Source organism: Pinus tabuliformis, chromosome 1_1 (genome assembly GCF_031772625.1).
Source record: "Pinus tabuliformis cultivar Carrire ecotype Pingquan chromosome 1_1, CPIR1, whole genome shotgun sequence".
In the NCBI taxonomy this organism is placed as follows: Eukaryota; Viridiplantae; Streptophyta; class Pinopsida; order Pinales; family Pinaceae; genus Pinus; species Pinus tabuliformis.
Genome location: NC_142297.1, coordinates 916,695,130 through 916,716,459, shown reverse-complemented (window position 1 = coordinate 916,716,459; position 21,330 = coordinate 916,695,130).

Here is a 21,330-nt window from a genome sequence, read left to right as displayed (position 1 = left end):
CAAGGAGAATGTCTTAAATAGTCTTCTAGCATCAATACACATATCCATATCCCTATCAAAGGTTCTATTCTAAAATTGAATGGCAATTAAGTGGACTTAATTGAAATTTATGATTATTTGCTTGAGATTTGAGTAAGTGACCAAGCCTCTTGAGATCAGCATAGGGATTTGTACTCTTGCTCCAATGGGGGAAGGATATTCCAAGGAGCTAGACATCACCATATTAGGCCAAGGAAGGATGTTGGGATCTATGATGGTGTTGAGTATTAGCTTTCTTGAGTTGGGCGGGGGGGAGATTCATGGAGCACTTCCCTTTATAAATATATCTGATGGTAGTTTAAAGGGGGGTATTTTTCCCCAGTTAAGATGATCTATTAGTCTCAAATATTCATTATCCTCAGATCGAATTTTTTTAGCTTCAATTGAGATCGAGGGGTTTTAGATATTTTTAAATAACCTCAGTGGGGCCTCTATCCCCTTTTGGGTTTTTAGATCTGAATATATGGGAACTTGAAGTAGAGAATAGAGAATCATATTAAAGTTCCAATAACTGTGCAATGTCTCATATACAAAGGGAAGTAGATGCAATCCTCTTTTTTAATACCAGGAATGTGGCATCTCAAGAAACTCTGGCCTTATATTTCTATTGAGATTGCATGGAGTTGCATCAAGATCTAGGAACATAGAAGGATCAACATATTACAAAGATGCAACACGGGGAACGGTTCCTACATCAATGAAACAACCACAATAAAACCTAGAACCATATATTGAAGATCAAGTGGAATAAATTCCCAATATGGAGGTAAACTTAAAAGAGGTAAATCACTTTTTTCCTATACTATAATCTAGGGTCTTGATATTTAGATTTAATGCTTTTTAGCCAGGATATGAATATTTGCATCAATGGTTCTTTTCGATTTAGACTGAAACCGTGATATATATTTATGTTCAAAGGGTTTTTTCATGGTTCAATTTGATACTCAAGAAGATCTGGAGAAAGTATTACGAGAAGGGCCTTGGTTCTCAAGACGTGTTAGACTCTTCATCGCCTCGTGGTTCCCAAAATTTGATGCCATTACTATGGTGATGTCAAAGATGCTAGTATGGATAAGATTTCGAAATATTCCCATTCCTTTTTGGCATAAAAAAGGTACTTGATGACACTGGGAATAATTGAAGCTCATTCCAGAACATGGATGTTGAAACAATGGAGAAATACATATTTACTTTTTCTTGTATATGTATGGAAATAGATCTAAGAAATTTGATACCAGATTATATATTGTTGAAACATAAATATTTTCATTGGGTTCAAATCTTATATTATGAAAATATAGAATTTAAGTGTCAGACATGTTTTCAAACAAGACATCTATAAGACACCTTCCCATAGGAAAGAAAGACTCCAATAAAGAAAAGTGGGTCGATTCATAAAATAAAAGGTTGGAAGCCTTTTAACTCCAATGTCCGAGAAGAGGAAGAAGAAGAAGAAGAAGCAGAACTCATAGACAACCACACAAAAAAAGAGGATATGAGTACCCAGGTTTGTGATAGAGCTACTCCCCATGTGTTGAATGGTCCATATTCAGATCCAACCCATATCTCAGAACATCCTAGAGCTATGGCATACAAAGAGGATAGGATGGTGGTAACAAAGAGAGTACATGTATCAGAAATTTTAGATTCAAACAAAGAACCAACTCCAGTAGTGACCATGAATGATATGAAAATGGTACCTGTGTACCCTCCTTCAAGGGGATAATAGAAGGTCTAGAGAAAGAAGGGAAATAAAGAGAATCTAAGTGATTACGATAACAATAAAATTATTCTTTAGAATTTCTATTTTTTATTTTAGTTTTTGCTAGTGAGTCAAGAGGTCACCCATACTTGAATGCTTATAATATTTGCAGAATGTAATTTTGTTCTTAGCAATGAAATTGCAATTTTCTTCCTAGGAAAAAAAAAAAATGAAATTGATGACAAATGAATCATATCATTGAATAAATAATATTATCAAACATGAAATTATCAATGTTGTGGCTTCCATAAGAAAAATAATGTGAATAATTAATTCACCTACTTAAGTTTTGATATTTGATTTAAGATGAAGCGGATGTGAGTTTGTAGCCAATGTTGAATATGTATTTTTCAATCTAGTTCTTGAGATTGTGGTTTTGATTTAACACAAGGAGAATGTCTTAAATAGTCTTCTAGCATCAATACACATATCCATATCCCTATCAAAGGTTCTATTCTAAAATTGAATGGCAATCAAGTGGACTTAATTGAAATTTATGATTATTTGCTTGAGATTTGAGTAAGTGACCAAGCCTCTTGAGATCAGCATACGGATTTGTACTCTTGCTCCAATGGGGAATGATATTCCAAGGAGCTAGACATCACCATCTTAGGCCAAGTTGGTGAGTGTATGATAGAGCCTCTCTTGAATCTCTCTTGTGCCTTCATTTGCATTCCAACTGAGAGGAGACTTATGTTGATAATTATCTTTAGGTGTTTTTTGTGTTGTTTTAATCCTATGGTGCCTATGATATTCCCAAAATGTCATGCGAATGAGATATTCTTTAGAAATAAAGTAGGAAACTCATTAGTTCACCAACTTATTCGTGTTGATCAATCATTTAAGTGATAAATTTGGGCCTATTTGATATAGAGTCTAAGTTTTGAGTCCTAGATAAGGTGATTAACCTCTCAATCCTCCTCCTCCTTGTCCTTAATGGGGTCATAGTAGTTTTTGCAAAGAGGACGATCTAAGATTTAAGTTTGTTCCATTGTTGTCATTCTGGAGGTTTCTCTATGTTGTTTTGTTTTCCTTCCTCATATTTATTCTTTTGTCATCATCAATAGGTTTTGTACTCTTGAAACCTCATTCATGTTGCTATTACTTTTTGTATTTATCTATACACATCTAAAGGAGAATCATCTAATAAGGCTTCAGGGTATGGAATGCTAGGTAAATTTGAATAATAGACATGATGATGTGGCATGAAGATGGTATATGAATTTGATATGTTTAAAGGAGTCTCGGGACAAGGGGAGGGAAAATGGGTGTTTGACACCATTAATGGTTTCCTGCATAGGGAAAAGGATGGTGATGTGCGTGTAGTGAAGAGAACTCCTACAAATACGACTCTCAACATTTTAATGTTTAATATATTATGTTGTACCTGAATTTTCTCGTGATATGAACAAGGATGATTCCTATTGTATTTTTTATGAATTCGTGCCCAAAGGATATGTATTAATGCTTCTATTATATGTGATGACTTATCCAATGACAATAATGCGGCGTAACAACAATGGGGGAGTTAGGAAATGACCATTCGAAATGACGAGGTGGAAAGGAAATCAATGACATGGTAACAGGTGGGTTTTGGCTATAGGATCTCAGAGCCTCCTCAACTATGGCATTAAAGGATTGATGTATGTGATGAATTGTAAAGTGGAAACCATAGGGGCATGGTGAGGTGGTGGTCCTGCAAAGTGTGGAGGTGGCACATTAGTGAGTAGCATGGTAAGAGGAGTTTTTCCTATAAGATATCAAATCATTGCAAAGTGTGGAGGTGGCACATTAGTGAGTGGCATGGTAAGAGGTGAGTTTTTCCTATAAGATATCAAATCATTAAAATATTTAGTGAAAATCATTAAAATATTAAGTACAAATCCTCCAACCTCATCGACTATAGCATTGAAACATTAACTACAAAGCTTCCAACCTCAAGTGCATCGAGTGTAGCATTATGTGAGAAGTTTTCATCATATATATTATGAAATTCTCGATGAAAGCTAATAAACAAACTTAAGTTGTTTAAATATTTATTAATTCGTAATAATTAAGAAAGATAGCTTTGAATACTCATAACATTTAAATCAAATAATGAGTGATTTAGCCATTAAAAAAATAAAAATTTTAAATTTCAAAAATATTACAATAAATTTATATTTTAAATAAATCATAACATTTAAAACTTTAAATACTCATAACATTTAAATCAAATCATGAGTGATTTAACCATTAAAAAAGTAAATATTTTAAATTTCAAAAATATTACAATAAATTTATATTTTAAATAAGTCACATAAATATAGTACTTTGAAAACCTTGAAAGCAAAGTGATTCGTAAAAGTAATATGAGGTTAAGGGATTTTGGCTGTGATGTAAAAGCTAGGCTCTATCAAAGAAGGAACCAATAACAACTGAGACCAGTAATAACAATTAAAAATATGACTATGATTGTTTTTTCTATATTATATTTCATATATATGGGTGGGAAAAAAATAATTTGAACCATTTATGTTTCCCAGAAATAATATATATATGGGTGGAAAAGAAAAAATGAACCATTTATGTTTTTCCAAAAAGTACAAACCATTGGAAAAATAATTTTCCTTCGTATGTTATTTTTTAACTAAAATATTTTTCTTTTGTTAAATTTTTAATATAATTAAAAAAAATATATTAAAGAAATTAGAATATTTTTAATATTTAAAATTTAAAATTAGTTTATTTTATTTTCTAAAATGGTGAGAGTTTAAATCTCAAAGGAATTTAACAAGAGTGAATTTTTTTTTTATTGATCAGAACGAGTTATTCCAAATGCCATGGTTTTCTTTGAATAACAGCGATGAATCAGCCTATATTTACAGGTAACAGCCAAAAATAACTATCCTCACTGTTAATTTAACAATTAAATTATAATAGCCCATGGGGCTTTGGATTGACGGTGAATGGGTGCCTTGTTAAGGCACTCCTTGCGATAGATCACCGGTTCAAATCCCCGTGGGTACTTAGGTTAGTCTTAACAAGCAAAAAAAAAAAAAAAAAACAATTAAATTATAATAATTTTTCTCACCTTATAAAAAAAATTAATAACAAACCATACTTTTCTCTATAAATTTAACTACAAATATCTACCATTAAAAATACTTTAACAATCAAAATAATGGAAACAAACCATACTTTTCCCTATGATTTTGTCTACAAATATCTAGCATCAAAAGTACTTTAATGATCAAAACAATGAATCAAAACAATAATTGCAGCAATTGTCGATGAAGAATCACATTGGCAATGGAAAGTTAATAGATAGATGAGTGCGTGACTACAGGAATTAGCTATGTATTGTTTTTAAATTATAAGAGATAGATTTTATTATATATTTTATTTCAAAGTTTAGCAGGAATAAGATTTATATTTTTTTGTATTTAATGAAATAAAATAAAATAATAAGGGAGGACGGAAACTGCCTACTCCTCAAATTGACGGATGAACCCATTTGGGTAGTCTAAAAGCTGATGACCATTGTTTCTTCGTTCCACGAAATCAAATCTACTAATGTTTGAAATCCAGCTTTGATGGGCTTTCCCCAAGGGAAGGTCTTCCTCCTTTCGTGTGTCCTTAACCCCCCTACTTTTATTAAATAAAAGAAAAATGAATCGTAATAAATTTAATATAGATTTATTTTAAAAAGGAATCAAAATTTTCAAGATGAAATTTTATTTTTAGTATAAAATTCAATGAAGGTTTGTACTTCTAAAAATTTGATTTCTCTTGATTCTTAGTAAATTCTGAGTTAAGATGAATTTATATTTATTTTGGGCAAAACAATAATAATATGTTTGAAGTATAAGGAATATTTTATTTTTCACTACTTTTATATAATAAACAATTGACACCTAAATTTCTTATTTATGATTCATATTCTCCACATTAAATTGTTAATACATATCTCCTCATATTTAGAAGTATAAAACACATATTCATCATTATTGTTATTAATATTTTTTAAATATTACAAGTGAATTTTATATTAAATGTTGAAGAAATTACAAATCTATAAAATATATTAATGGAATAAGATATATATCTATTAGATTTTTTTTTTTATTATCAATATTTTTAAATATTATATACTAACTCCATATTAAAAATGAAAAAATTATACATTTCTTGAAAATACAAGAATTTTTTTTAATTTAAATTACGCATTCTTTGATGTGAAGGTCACTCATTTGAAATTCAGTGGGCCAAAATCCAACCATTGTAAGAGCTAGTGTGGCATAGGCTTGGTGCGATCTTGCATGATTTTGACAGGTTAGATAGTGGGCCAAAATCCAACCATGTTAAGAGCTAGTGTGGCCTAGGCTTGGTATGATCCTGAGTGATTTTGACAGCTTAGATGCCCTTAGTTATTGTTTCTCAAACCAAAGGTTAAGCATGCAATAATCTCAAGACACATAACTTAGCAAACAAAAAAATTAATATAAAATTATGTTATTTAACATGGACATTATTTTTTTTTATTTATAGAAAGCACAATATTTTTATTTCTAATATATTTATGTTTTAAATATTATATAATGAATTATATATCATATAATATTAGTAAAATTATTTTTTTACATTCTATTGAATTCCACAATAAACAATGAAAGCTAATTTTTATTTTATTTTTTTACTTTTAATTACTTCATCACTTTATAAAAAGTTGATGTAAAATTAAAATGAAAATTGAAATATTTTATTTATATTCCATACAAGTTTTTTTTGTTATTACTAAAACATCTTTTAATATATACATATAATTAAAAAATATGAGTTAATAATTAGTGTAATTTTTTATTTAATATAAAATATTGATAATAATGTTTAACTAATAAATTTATAATTATTTTATTATTTAAAAAATATTCCAATATTTAAATACAAATTTTAAATAAAATATTAAAATATTAAAATTAATTAATATATTTTAATATCTTATAAATCTATATACGTATAAAGAGTAATTTATTTATTTTAATATTAAACATAAATAACATATTTCAATATCTCAATCATAATGGATAGCCAAAATTACATATTATATGAATAAGTTCATGGCATTGTTAAAACAACTCAATAATACACAAAATTTGAGCTAAGCCTCTTTTTAAAGTACAAAGTTCATGGTCTTCCAAACACAGGTTAAGAAAAATCCCTATCAGGAAAGATGATTGGGGCAAGCACAGTCAAAATACAGAGAGTTGTTGTTATCAACTCCATTGAGATGTGCACCAAAAAAGATGGCCAACCTACATCGTTGGATTTTATTATTGAAGTAGAAGTAGGTGTTTTCCAGCCAATAAAATCATCGTTGAATACATGTTTGCAACAAAAAAATATAAGATGGAACAACTAGTATGAATATGAGACATGTCTGCTTTCATTTTTCTACTTCTCCTGATCAAATGCATACATAATCAAAGGGGTCTTCTCAGAAATAGGCTCATCTCTTGTAGATTCAAATGTCAATTTACTTGAGTTAGAACCAACACTTACTCTAGAATACATGAGTGACAAAACTGTTGTAACCATTCCAATTATGCCATCACCCCTATAAATATAAGTTTTCCCTTTCCCATCGTCATTTTGACCTCGTGCAATTATATCATTGCAATATTCAATATACTACCTCGACTCGCTTGCGAGTCCCTTGTAGCACACATATGTGCAGTAGAGTGAGATTACTGAAGTTGGTAGAAGGCTTCCATTGACAGAAGGATGTAATGCAACAATTGCAAGTAGGAATCCCTGAATTGTTGTGACAGTAATAAGAAAATGTTTTGAAAGTACACCCATGGCCCCAAGGAGTGAACCAGTAGAAGACATACATTGAGAATGAAAATGTTGCAATGTAACATGCAAGAGTTACAAGTAGCATGGCCACATACCAGAGTTGATGGTCCTTTGAAGCCCAAGACTCATTCCATGCATGAATGAAATCAAACAATAAAACCACTTGAATAAGCGAAAACAATTATGAACCAAATTAGCATACTTTCTCATAAACACCAATAACATTATTTGAAATGGAAAACATGCACATCAAAAGTAGAATGAACAAACCCATAATCTTTGCCATCCATCCACCATGGTGCCAATTATCTCGAAAATCTCTAGGCCTTTGCTCCGATCATGAACACAATAAATACTGCAAAAAAACAGAAAAGTGGTGAAACTTAAAGAAGGGAGTTGCCAGTCTAATTGGGCATTTTAAGAACTTTATAAGGTATTGTCAAGTGCAGGCAGAAATTTGTATTATGGCTTTGAAGGTTCCATGATGATATGGATTTGGCCACTACTAACATTTCAATTTTTTACAGTGTATTTTTGTTCTTAGTTTTTTAAGCTTTTGGTTTTCCTTTTCACCTCTACATCTTAAATTGTTGTAGACAAAGTAGAGACATTTCATAGTATGTGATTATCCTAAGGGCATTCCAAAGATTTATTGTGATTTATAGGGTTAAGGTGTTTGTTGGTGTCTGACTTGTTGGTTGTCTAGCTTGCCTTATTTTTTGTCTTAAAAGACGACATTTCTAAAGGATGCAAAAATTGTTGTAGACAAAGTAGAGACATTTCATAGTATGTGATTATCCTAAGGGGATTCCAAAGATTTATTGTGATTTATAGGGTTAAGGTGTTTTTGGGCCTATTTCAGGATATGTGGTGATGCAAAATTGTAGCAAGAAATTGTGCAGTGAATGTAAAGAGCCACTAACATATGGGATCGATGAATATCATTATGTAATAGATGTACAGGGATGCGCCCAATTGACCATTTGGGTGCTTCCCTCGCGTTAAATGCTGCCGAAGAGGGTTAAAGATGAGAGTACTCATCAAGTCAACGGATCCTCAGCATTTGGGTTTTTATCAAAATTGTGATAATATTATGAAATATTGCGATTCTGTTAATGTAACGTGATCTATTTTTCATCTTTTACAGAAACAATCAGATTGCAATTACTTGGATATTCTTCGCAGATTTTTGTGCTTGCACTGTGTTGGTAAGTAGTCAAATCTTCTGTACAACAGTAAACTCAGTTGTTAGTATCTTTCTATCAAATTTAATTGCAGGATCACGGTATTTAAGAATACACCGACTCCTTATTCTTTCCTCTGCATTTGTCTCTCAGCCTTTTTGTTTTTACCCACCCTTTTTGTTTTTACCTCCTCAAATTTTGATTTAATATCAGATCTAAATAGAATACCAGAAAACCGTTGGACTGCCCTCCTGTAATCAACTCGTCAGTTGTTTCGCCGTTGGTTTCCTATTAAAAATTCACTGTATAATTTCATCATATTTCATTTGTAAATGGTGTGATGTTTTACTATTTATTATAGTAAATGTTTATAGATTTTTCAAAATTCTAGATCTATCTACACATTCAATACTATATTATAAATTGATTAAACGTTTGAAGTTTTTCGAGATTCTGAATTTTTTATATATTTAATATTACATTTTATAAAACAAATCATAACAAAGTCACCCGAAATTATTCACCAACTTTAATTTTAAAAACAAAAAAATTATAAAAAACAAAACACAGGAAAATAACACATACCGTTGTCTCCACGTTTATCATAGGCATTGGATTTTAAAAAAGCTGGCCTAACTTTCATGTCATACCCTGTTTACCAATCATATTTTGCGAAAATGAATTAGGATGCCAATCGATAGGCGAGTTCTCCATCGACAGCCACATTATGGAATTAGATTATTGCCGCCTTTGAAAATTGCAACAAATTTTATTTTTGTTTTTTTAGAATAAGTCTGTATTATTGATGATGATGGTTAACATTCATTGAGACCAAACATTGGTCTATTAGTTTATTATAAGTGGTTTATTTTTTTAATATCTCTTTATTTTATAATGTATAATACTTTCCATTTTTATACATGTGAATGTAAGTTATATTCGTTTTTATTTTGTTCAAAATTCTCGATGAGTTTTGAAATTTTTAAGTTTATTAAAGATTTTTTATTGTAATTATTGATTGTCAGTTTATATAATTTATATTATAAAAATAAGATTTTGTTTTTGTAAAAATCACATTATTAAAGTTTTATTGATGGTTTCGAATCATTTAGTGTGATTCATCGTCAGGTTTTTAAAAAATAACTATTAAATTGAATATTTTGAAACTAAAATATAAATTTTTAATTTCTAAAATGTAAATATAATTGAATATTCACCAAAATTATTATTGCAGTTTTTGCACAACACAATACCATATAAATAACGGCACACCATACTTTAAACAAATAGCTATATAGAAATAAATAATAAAATAATGAATAAAAATGCAATGTAAACAAATTTAATATAAAATTTATTAAATTCATATCATGTTAATTTTTTATATTAATTTTTATTTATATTATTTTAAAGTTATATTAGAATATATTTAATATATAAATTTAGGTACTAATCAACAATCATTTGTTTTATCTTATTTTATTGTGTTGTTATAGTCCTGTAAACCATATAAGATATATTAAAATTATGTTATTACATACACACCCGATAACGAACTTATCAAATAATGTATTTTACGGAAATGATTATATCGATTCAATTTTAATAAGAACAAAAGTAATATTAGTTAAACTGCTAATCCTTTCTTAAAAGCAATAAAAGAAAACATGAGCAGCAATTAATTATTTTAACCTATCACTTCACTCTAGAATCCAAACGGGTTAAGTTCGAGATGATGGTGTATTCAACATTTCGATTAACTCTAAAATATTGTTATTTTAAAACAACCTTTATGACTTGATGCCTTCCAAGCTAGCCTTCACCACTACCCATTGTATTGTATCCACTACCCATTGTATTTAAGGCTATTTCTTTATATTAAGTGTTACCCACAGATTATGACCTGTTATTTCTAATTGTGAGTTTTATAACTTTAAAATACTATGAAAGGATAGTTTATGGATTACCCTTACAACTAAAATTATTTTAACTTTCGCATTATTAAAAAAATAACAGATTTGAAACGGTAGGATTTCGAAATTGCATACGATAGTTTACCGAGACAAAGTTTCCATGTGAACTTGTGAATTTTGAGATTGTGGTGAGCTTATAGTCTACTAGACGGGTGCTCCTGTTCTCTTACGTGATTTTATTTAATATTTTATTAAATAATATTAATCAATTTCAGTACTTATTAGTAAATTAGTGATTATTTAATATTTTATTGGATAATATTAATAAATTTGATAACTTCCCCTCATGGGGTGATTTTACTGTGGTTGAGGGGGCCTTGGGATCCTTACTCTCAGTTATTCTTTTTCCATGCAATTGGTAAAGTGGTAAGGTGGTGGACACTCTCTCCGATGTAAGATGGTTTTGGAGAATGTTTTGATATCTATTATGCTCTGCTTTAGAAATTTTTGTGTTCAGATATGGTGGGAAATGAAAAGGGATGTTGCGCATTCTGGTGATGCTTATAGTTGTAGTTTAGGCATGCGACAAAAGCTATATGACCATGGAGGTGAGGAGTTAGTCTTTGAAATTGACCCTTGCGAATGATATTGTGCACAAGCCTTCATTTGGGACACAGGAGAGAAGGTGTCTAGTGTTTATGGTTTGGTGTGTGGTAGGCTTCCTTTCGCATGGTTGCTCCTCCTTCAATTGATATCCTTCTTGCAGAGTTCGTGGTGTCACTTGGGTTTGCAAGTGTAGGTAAGGTGTCTCCTCCTAAGATGGTTCTTTTTGTTAGTGTTTAATTATCTTCCCAGTATTTGTGGTGTAGCGGTTACTCTGGAGATAAGGTGGCATGGTGGTTTCATCTTTGGCTTCATAGTGAAAAACTATTTCATTGTGTTAGTGGGGTCCTAGGGCAATGATATTGTTGTTGTCTTTAGCCAGGTGCCCAGGGCTTCTGTAAAGAGTAACCCTAGTCTTCATTTCCAAAGTCAGGCTCAACTACGACCTGTCCTTGTGTCTGAGGCCCTTTTTCATCTTGGGTTCATGGTTGGGTGGATTTTCAGGTGCAGTTGGGAGTCTATCCCCATAGCTCATGAAGTCTAGTCCACTAGTTGGGTTGGATTCAAGTGGTCTGGGAGGATCTCGGTGTTGTTCTGTGGCACTTGTAGGGTCATTTTTGGGGGTCTGTGTCCACTCTCATTTATTTCACCCTTACAGTGTTAGGGAGCCCGATGATGCATGGTTCTAGGGCAATGGATTTGTTATTTTTCCTCCTTGTCGTTGTGGAGTCTTGCGGAAGGGAATTGGGGTTTTGTCGTATAGTGGTGGTTGGGTGGGTCAGTTGGTCTGGAGTCTTGCTTTGTCTGAGGAATTCCCATTGTATGTAGGTATGTCGCAGCTGAGAGGATGACCCGACATAGGAGGAGGACATCATGGTCAATCCGTCGTTGGTGTGGGCAGAGCCTCTTCCTTCAGTGAGGAATGATCAACCAGCTTGGATGGAGAAGAGGAGATAGTGCACAACCCTATTCCTTCTCCTCATTGTGTGGTGCAGGCTCCCTCCATTGAATCAATTGTTTCTCAACTACAAGGAATCCAGGACAACCTGGATATCCTTCATGATAAATACGAGGATCACAACGAAATGGTGGCATACTGGAATGACATGCAGCTCTCTCAATGTCAAATTCTGGAACAACTAGAGAATGTTCATAGAAGCCAGTGACAAACAATTTAACACCTGAAAGAGCTAGAGGTCTATTTGGAGCACATAGACTTCCATATGCATGAGCAACAAGGCCAACTAGTTGCGGTAAACATGAACCATCTACATACACCACCTTCAAATGTTTTTGATGATTTGTTTCCCTATTTTGTCAGTTTTTTGGTTAATATGGCTTCGTAGCCCTTCGGAAATAAGATGAAAATTGCTAAATCTGTTACTCTATATTCCATTTCTCCTTGCCAACAAATCTAGTCTGAATGAGGCAAGACAAGTTAATTAAACTTTATATGTACTTGTTTTCAGCATGGTAATATAATTTTAATGATTTAATCAACAAATAAATAAATAAAGTTGATAATTTAAATAGTCAATTATGTATTTAATAATTATATAAGAAATTTATATAAATATAGTCATATTCATAAGATTTTTTCCATCCTCATTATGTTTTAAATAAAATATATCAGCCTTTGCATTCTTGTAAAATTGTCGAAGACTATAGAATTTATACCTAAAAATTTCAACATATAATGATTTGAAATAAATGTCATAATTGAAGTAATGTGTTATAAGATTTTGTTATACATTTTAATAATATAAAATTATTATGATACACTTTTTACTAACATATAAATTATGATAGACCTAAGTTTAACAACCTAAAATTTTATACATCAACTTCTTGATTAGAATTATGGTCCCACGTATATTGGGAAAACAATATAATTACTATTAGATGGAGGCTCTTGCTACCATGTGAGATGCAGAGTTAGTGTAAATTTTCGCAAAAATCTTATTGAATTGTTAAAGGAGTATTTAAGACAAAAGACAAGTTGAAGTAATAAATCTATCATAAGAACATGGGAACAAGTGTAATAGTCATGTATATAATGCTGAGGGCCTCATGGAGGTAGAGCATAAGCTTGGGGCTTTAGTTTTTTCTGATGAATAGATCACATTAGCCAAGAAAAAGTTGACATAGAAATCTCGTAAATCGATTAAAGATGCATGGGTTACTTAGAATGGATGAATTTGATCATGTTGATTAATAATTATATATAATCATTTCAAATTAGAAAATAACCTAACAATATCACTCTAGAATTGATATTAAAAAAAATAGAAAAACTAAATAGAACTTTCTTTCTTCGAGCTATACATATGTCTATTATTCCACCATGGGTGGTCCTAAGTTTCTATGGTTACTTTTACTTGCTCTACCGCCTATGTTTCTAGTGAATCGACAAGTTTTGGCATGCATGGGTCAATCAAATATTCATATATAAAATTAAGATTAAAGGAAGAGGCCAACTCCTTAGATAGATTACACCACCAATATAGAAACACCCTATGTGCTTGCATATTAATAAATGTTAACATGTTAAAATTAACTTTTAATATTACCCAATATTTTATTGAATAATGTTAATAAATTTAATAATTTAAATAGTTAATAAAATAATTAATAATTATATAAGAAATTTTATATAAATATAATCTTAATCATAGTTTTTTCTCCATCCTCAATATGTGTTAAGAAAAAAATATTAACTCTTTACATCTTTGTAAAAGTATTAAAACTATAAATTTGATATCTAAAAATTTCAACATATAATGATTTGAAATAAATATTACAATTGAAGTAATTAGCTGTAAGTTTTTCTTATACATTATAATAATATAAAATTATTATACTACATGCTTTACTAATTTATAAATTATGATAAAACTGAGATTAAAAATATATAATTTCATACTTTAATTTCTTAATTAGAATTATGGTCCCATGTATATTGGGATAACAATGTAAATACTATTAACTAGATGCTCTTGCTAGCTTGTGAAATGCAAAGTTAGTGTAAACTGCTACAACAAACTTTATTGGCTTGTTAAAGGTATATTAAAGATAATAGATAATTTGAAGTAATAATTGAGAAGTAGATATATACAATTTTAACAATTGTGTATATAATGTTGAGGGCCTCATGGAGGTAGAGCATAAATTTGGGGACTTTGTTTTTTCCCGTGAATAAATCACACCAACGAAGAAAAAAGTGACATATAGAAATGCATGGGTTGCTCACAAGGGATGAATTTATATGTTTGATTAATTATATAAAAATATATTTTATTTCAAATTTCTGTGATCCATATGGTTATTAAAATAAATTTCGAAATAATTAAATTAGAAAGTAACCTTGCAATATCACATTAGAATTAATATTAAAAAAAAAGTCAGAAATTTCTTTTAGTTTTTCTTCTAGCTATGCATATGTTTATTATTCCACCCGTGTGGTCGTAAAATTCTGTTGCTACTTTCCCTTGTTGTACCGCCTAAGTTACTAATGAATTGACATGTTTTGGTATGCATGGGTCAATTGAATATTTATATCTAATATGAAGATTGAATATTCATATCTAAGATAAAGATTGAAGGGGAAGGTAATTTACATTTTGATAATTCCAATAGTGATAGATGTTGAATGAATATACATGAAATTGATCATTATTTGAGTTTAGATGTTGAATGAATATACACGCCATTGGTCATTATTTGAGTTTATATTTGATTATTACATTTACATAATCATTCTAAATTTATAATAATGATTACATTTACCATAATTATATATGGTTCCTATGATAAAGTAAAAAAAAAAACTGATAAAGTAAAAAAAAAAAAAAAAACTTTAAATTCATTCATTGTGCTATGTTGAAGATATAAACATGGTTACTTAATGACTTCAATGATGTACACATCTTTATAGTTAGCTGGGGAAAATGTAAAAGGATAAGTCTTAATCCTATTAATATCAAATAGTTCATGATATTGGGTTATGTACCAGATATAATTTTTAGAAATAAAAATAAAATATAGCTATACAAGTTTTGGAACTATAAGATATGACCCCAAGGATGGTCCCTTGCATCGATGAAAATTGTATTAAAACGTTTTAGGTGTATAATATTATTTATTAAAATTTATATCAATGTTGGAATAACATTAAATAAAAATATAATTAATTAAAAGAACAGAAAGGAAAGCATCTAGTAAAAATAAAGGAAAAAAATTGACGTAAAGGAAGAAAATCCAGAAAAAGATTGTTATCGAGGAAGAAAATCATTACCTTTTCATTTGGGTTACATGATTGAACCCATAACTTCCATCATGTCCATGACGAAAACGATGAAACTAATAGAAAGGGAGAGGCAGTAGGAAAGGAGAAATGGGAAAAAATGAAAATTATGGTTTTGATGTAACCTTTTTTTTTTAAATCCACACATTTTTATTTTATAAAAACAATAAATATCTTCACCTATAAAAGGATTTGGACAAGTGCCTTCGCATTAGATTTTTCTTTTTAATTTTAAAATTTCCTTTCAAAAATATAAGTTATTTTATAGTAAGTGAAATAGGTTCTCAATTTAGAGTTCTCATGTCAAAATGATTGAGTTGCTATTTTTGAAAAATGAATAGAAACCATTTTAATTGTGAAATTAAAGTGATTTCATTAATATTATAACCAAATTCTATATGATTATGATTGTAATATGAAGTCAATTAAGAAATTCAAAATGTGAAACAATAATTGAGTTAATGTATTGTATGTATATTTAACATTGTATATTATATCTATTAATTTGAGTTTACAAAGAAATGGTTTAAACTAACTAAGCTTAAAAAAATTCAGTGTAAATATTGTAATGTGAAATCAAATATGAAATTTAAGATGCGAAGTAATAATATTGTATTTGCATTTCGTATTATATATTAGATAAATTAGTCCATGTTTTATTTGGAAATTAAAACAATTGTTATAATATGAGCTATTTCGACATATTATGTAACTTAGTATTCATAAATATCTAGAAACAATAATGGGTTGAAAGATTATTATATCAATATGTTTATGATAATGATGTAAGTTGTTGCATTTAGTTATGTATTCATAAATGCATAAATGCCTTGAGTAAGGATTCATGATTATTACATTATTATTATAAATGAAGTAGCCTTTAGTTAATTGCATTAGCATATTTTTTAATATAATTGTATATTTTACGTAACTCCTAAATTAAAATAAGTATAATTTTGGTGACATATGCTTACCATAATAATGCGAATCTTTTTCCAATTTGAATAGTTATGTAGATATGAATTTTCTTTTTAAATCGAACAATTATATAGTAATGTTGTTAATGAATCAACATTGGTAACAATAAAGGGAGTTATTCTAGTTACATTCCTCACCACCTCACCTCTTATACATTGTAGCGTACAATCATTATTAATTTGGATTTTTGGTGGCTTCATTCGTGGTGTGTTTTCCTTTATGGAGGAAGATGAGTGTGCTTAATCGATTAATCCAACACAATAGAAATAACTTGTGCCATTATCAAAATAATCTCAGCCATATCCAATACCTTCCTCAAAACTTTTAATTAAGCCACCAATAGAAAAACCCTAGGAAGATAAGTGTTTGGTATTTTTTTCTTCCTAATCTAACTCTCCTAGGTGTAGGGTACATTTCTTTGGTTGTAAAAGGAAGACGAACTTACCGATCAAGTCATTGTTCAAAGGTTACCTAAAAAATAAGGGAGTCATTAAGGAGGCTTCTTAGTGTAATTATGGGAGCGAGGAAGCTTGTCGACAATTCTAGGGTGCATCACCACATACAAAAGTAAGAACCACAGATGTATACACTAACACCTCTTGTAAGACTGACCTTCCCCACTATTTTGAGTATGGAAATATTTTATGATGAATAAAGATACTATTTTATCTGCATGGATATACCTTTTACATGATAAGCAAACAAGAGCTTACAAAAGTTTTGTATATTACACTTACAAAAATGCCAATGTTGAGTCTACTATGATTTTGTTTAGATTGGAAGAAGAATATGAAGAAAATGATTATTTCAAAGTTAAAGAGAATGGAAATAAAGATACTAAGTGCAAATATTTGAAAGTTTGATGGACAAAAATTCTTTCCTATCGGGATTGTCATGATGGGACCTATTGTGCTCCCATGAATTTAGTGCAATTTATTGATTTCTATGTTGGTGGAAGGTTGTAGCGTAGGATGTTCTCATTTCTAAAAAGACAAAATGAATATGAATATATATCTATGCATTAATAAAAACAATAAAATGTAAATACATGAACTATATTATTTTTATTGGGAAAATGATTTGCAATGTGTACGCAAGGATCACTAGTATCTAGATCAAGAACTATAGGGAGCATTGTACTTTAGTGAGTGCATGCAATCCAAGCCCAATAGACAAAACAAGAACATTGATATCATCAAAAAACATCCTAATAGAGTGCATTTGTAAACAACAAGAGGAAATTTGCAAACAAAACAATGTGGAAAATTATTTTTAGGTCAATAATATATGGTGTTATTAGGCCTATCATTTTATTCATGTACAACAAAAAAAATTTCAATTTTGAGAGATCTTATATGCCATTTGGGAATAATCTTGTGAGCCCATTAATGTCCCATTCCACCTTCTATAGTTCCATAAAGTCCTAGACCTTGCAAGGGATTTCATGAGACAAATGACTGCAATAGAGATAGAGGTAACCAGTAATTAGAGAACTAGTCAGTGGATCTTCATGAGCTCTAGTGAGACGAAACCATTTAAATTGTTCTAAGACATGTCTAGAAGTGTTAATGCTTGTAGGTTTCTCAATGAGCTTAGGAATCGACCCATGAACTATGATGAATAGAGATAGAGTTTCTCTAAGTTTTGAATATTCCTTAGCTCGAGAGGGATTAGTTTGAAGGTGAAGCAAAAATTCCACAATAACCTTGAGATTTTGACGATGCCTAATCTCTACGAAAACATGTTGAAGATCTAGTTGAAGCTCAAGTATAGCTCTTCCAAGTTGCTCAGAGATCTTAGGCCTATGGGTATATGGTCTTACATATAGAGGGACATTAGCCATTGATAGGCACAATGTTATCTTCCAATATTGTTGAAATTAATGTTGTAGGTGTTGAAGTCTATCACATGTTTGAGCCATGAAATGTAAGGAAAGTTCCTAACAAATACATTGTGGTTGATGTATAGTGACCAAAGCTTACTAAAATTGAATATGGCAGCCTAGAACACACTAGAAAAAGGGTGATGTTCATATTTAGAGTCCCAAGATCAAATAATGAAGAAATCTTTCCATTTGTTGAAGTAGTTCTCATGTACCTAAGTAGTCTTCATGAATTCATGGCCATATCAGATAGCAAGTTTGAGAAATTTCTCATATTTTAACTAAGAATGTATTCCTTTTCTTCACATCCCTTGGTTTTCATGGAAATTTTGATATAAGCACAACAACTAGATATCAGTAACATTGTTAAATCCATGCTACTTGAAATAAACCATGGAGAATGTGAATCTAGATATATTACAAATTGCGTATGTTTCGCCTTTAAATCTAAGATACTTAAATAGATCAACTAGATAGTGATATGTTTGTAAATGAAATTAATGATGGAGAGTAGTATGGATCTCCTCACACAACGGTGATTCCTCAACAATCTTAGAAGGAAGGATGTTTGGATCTATGATGGTGTTGAGTATTAGCTTTCTTGAGCGGGGGGAGAATTCATGGAGCACTTCCCTTTATAAAGATATTTGATGGTAGTTTAAAGGGGGGTATTTTTCCTCGGTTAAGATGATCTATTAGTCTTAAATATTCATTATCCTCAGATTGAATTTGTTTAGCTTCAATTCAAATTGAGGGGTTTTAGATATTTTTAAAGAACCTCAGTGGGGCCTCAATCCCTTTTTGGATTTTTAGATCCGAATATATGGGGAACTTGAAGTAGAGAATAGAGAATCATATTAAAGTTCCAATAACTGTGCATTGTCTCATATACAAAGGGAAGCAGATGCAATCCTTTTTTTCAATACTAGGACTCTGGCATCTCAAGAAACTCTACCCTTATATTTCTATTGAGATTGCATGGAGTTGTATCAAGATCTAGGAACCCAGAAGGATCAACATATTACAAAGATGCAACACAGGGAAAGGTTCCTACATCAATGAAACAACCACAATAAAACCTAGAACCATATATTGAAGATCAAGTGGAACAAATGCCCAATATGGAGGTAAACTTAAAAGAGGTAAATCACTTTTTTCCTATACTACAATCTAGGGTCTTGATATTTAGATTTAATGCTTTTTATCCAAGATATGAATATTTGCATCAGTGTTTCTTTAGATTTAGACTGAAAAGCGTGATATATATTTATGTTCAAAGGGTTTTTTCATGGTTCAGTTTGATACTCAAGAAGATCTGGAGAAAGTATTATGAGAACGGCCTTAGTTCTCAGGACATATTAGACTCTTCATCACCCCGTGATTCCCAAAATTTGATGCCATGACTATGGTGGTGTCAAAGATGCTAGTATGGATAAGATTTCAGAATATCCCCATTCCTTTTTGGCATAAAAAAGGTACTTGATGACACTGTGAATACTTTAACTCATTCCAGAACATGGATGTTGAAACAATGGACAAATACATATTTACTTTTTCTTGTATCTGTGTGGAAATAGATCTAAGAAAATTGATACCAGATTATATATTGTTGAAACATAAATATTTTCATTGGGTTCAAATCTTATATTATGAAAATATAGAATTTAAGTGCCAGCCATGTTTTCAAATAGGACATCTATAAGATACCTTCCCACAGGAAAGAAAGACTCCAATAAATAAAAAGGGGTCGACTCATAAAAAAAAGGTTTGAAGCCTTTTAATTGCAATGTCCGAGAAGAAGAAGAAGAAGAAGAAGGGAAATCATAGACAACGCCACAAAATAAGAGGATATGAGTACCCAGGTTTGTGATAGACCTACTCCCCATGTGTTGAATGGTCCATATTCAGATCCAACCCATATCTCAGAACATCCTAGAGCTATGGCATACAAAGAGGATAGGATGGTGGTAACAAAGAGAGTACATGTATCAGAAATTTTAGATTCAAACAAAGAACCAACTCCAGTAGTGACCATGAATGATATGAAAATGGTACCTGTGTACCCTCCTTCAAGGGGATAATAGAAGGTCTAGAGAAAGAAGGGAAATAAAGAGAATCTAAGTGATTACTATAACACTAAACTTATTCTTTGTAATTTCCATTTTTTATTTTACTTTTTGCTAATGAGTCAAGAGGTCACCCATACTTGAATGCTTATAATATTTGCAAAATGTAATTTTGTTCTTAGCAATGAAATTGCAAATTTCTTCCTAGGAAAAAAAATGAAATTGATGACAAATAAATCATATCATTGAATAAATAATATTATCAAACATGAAAGTATCAATGTTGTGGCTTCCATAAGAAAAATAATGTGAAGAATTAATGTACCTACTTAAGTTTTGGTATTTGATTTAAGATGAAGCAGATGTGAGTTTGTAGCGAATGTTGAATATGTATTTTTCAATCTAGTTCTTGAGATTGTGGTTTCGATTTAACACAAGGAGAATGTCTTAAATAGTCTTCTAGCATCAATACACATATCCATATCCCTATCAAAGGTGCTATTCTAAAATTGAATGGCAATTAAGTGGAATTAATTGAAATTTATGATTATTTGCTTGATATTTGAGTAGGTGACCAAGTCTCTTGAGATCAGTATAGGGATTTGTAGGTGACCAAGTTGGTGAGTGTATGATAGAGCCTCTCTTGAATCTCTCTTGTGCCTTCATTTGCATTCCAACTGAGAGAAGGAGACTTAAGTTGAGAATTATCTTTAAGTGTTTTGGTGTTGTTTTAATCCTGTGGTGCCTATGATATTCCCAAAA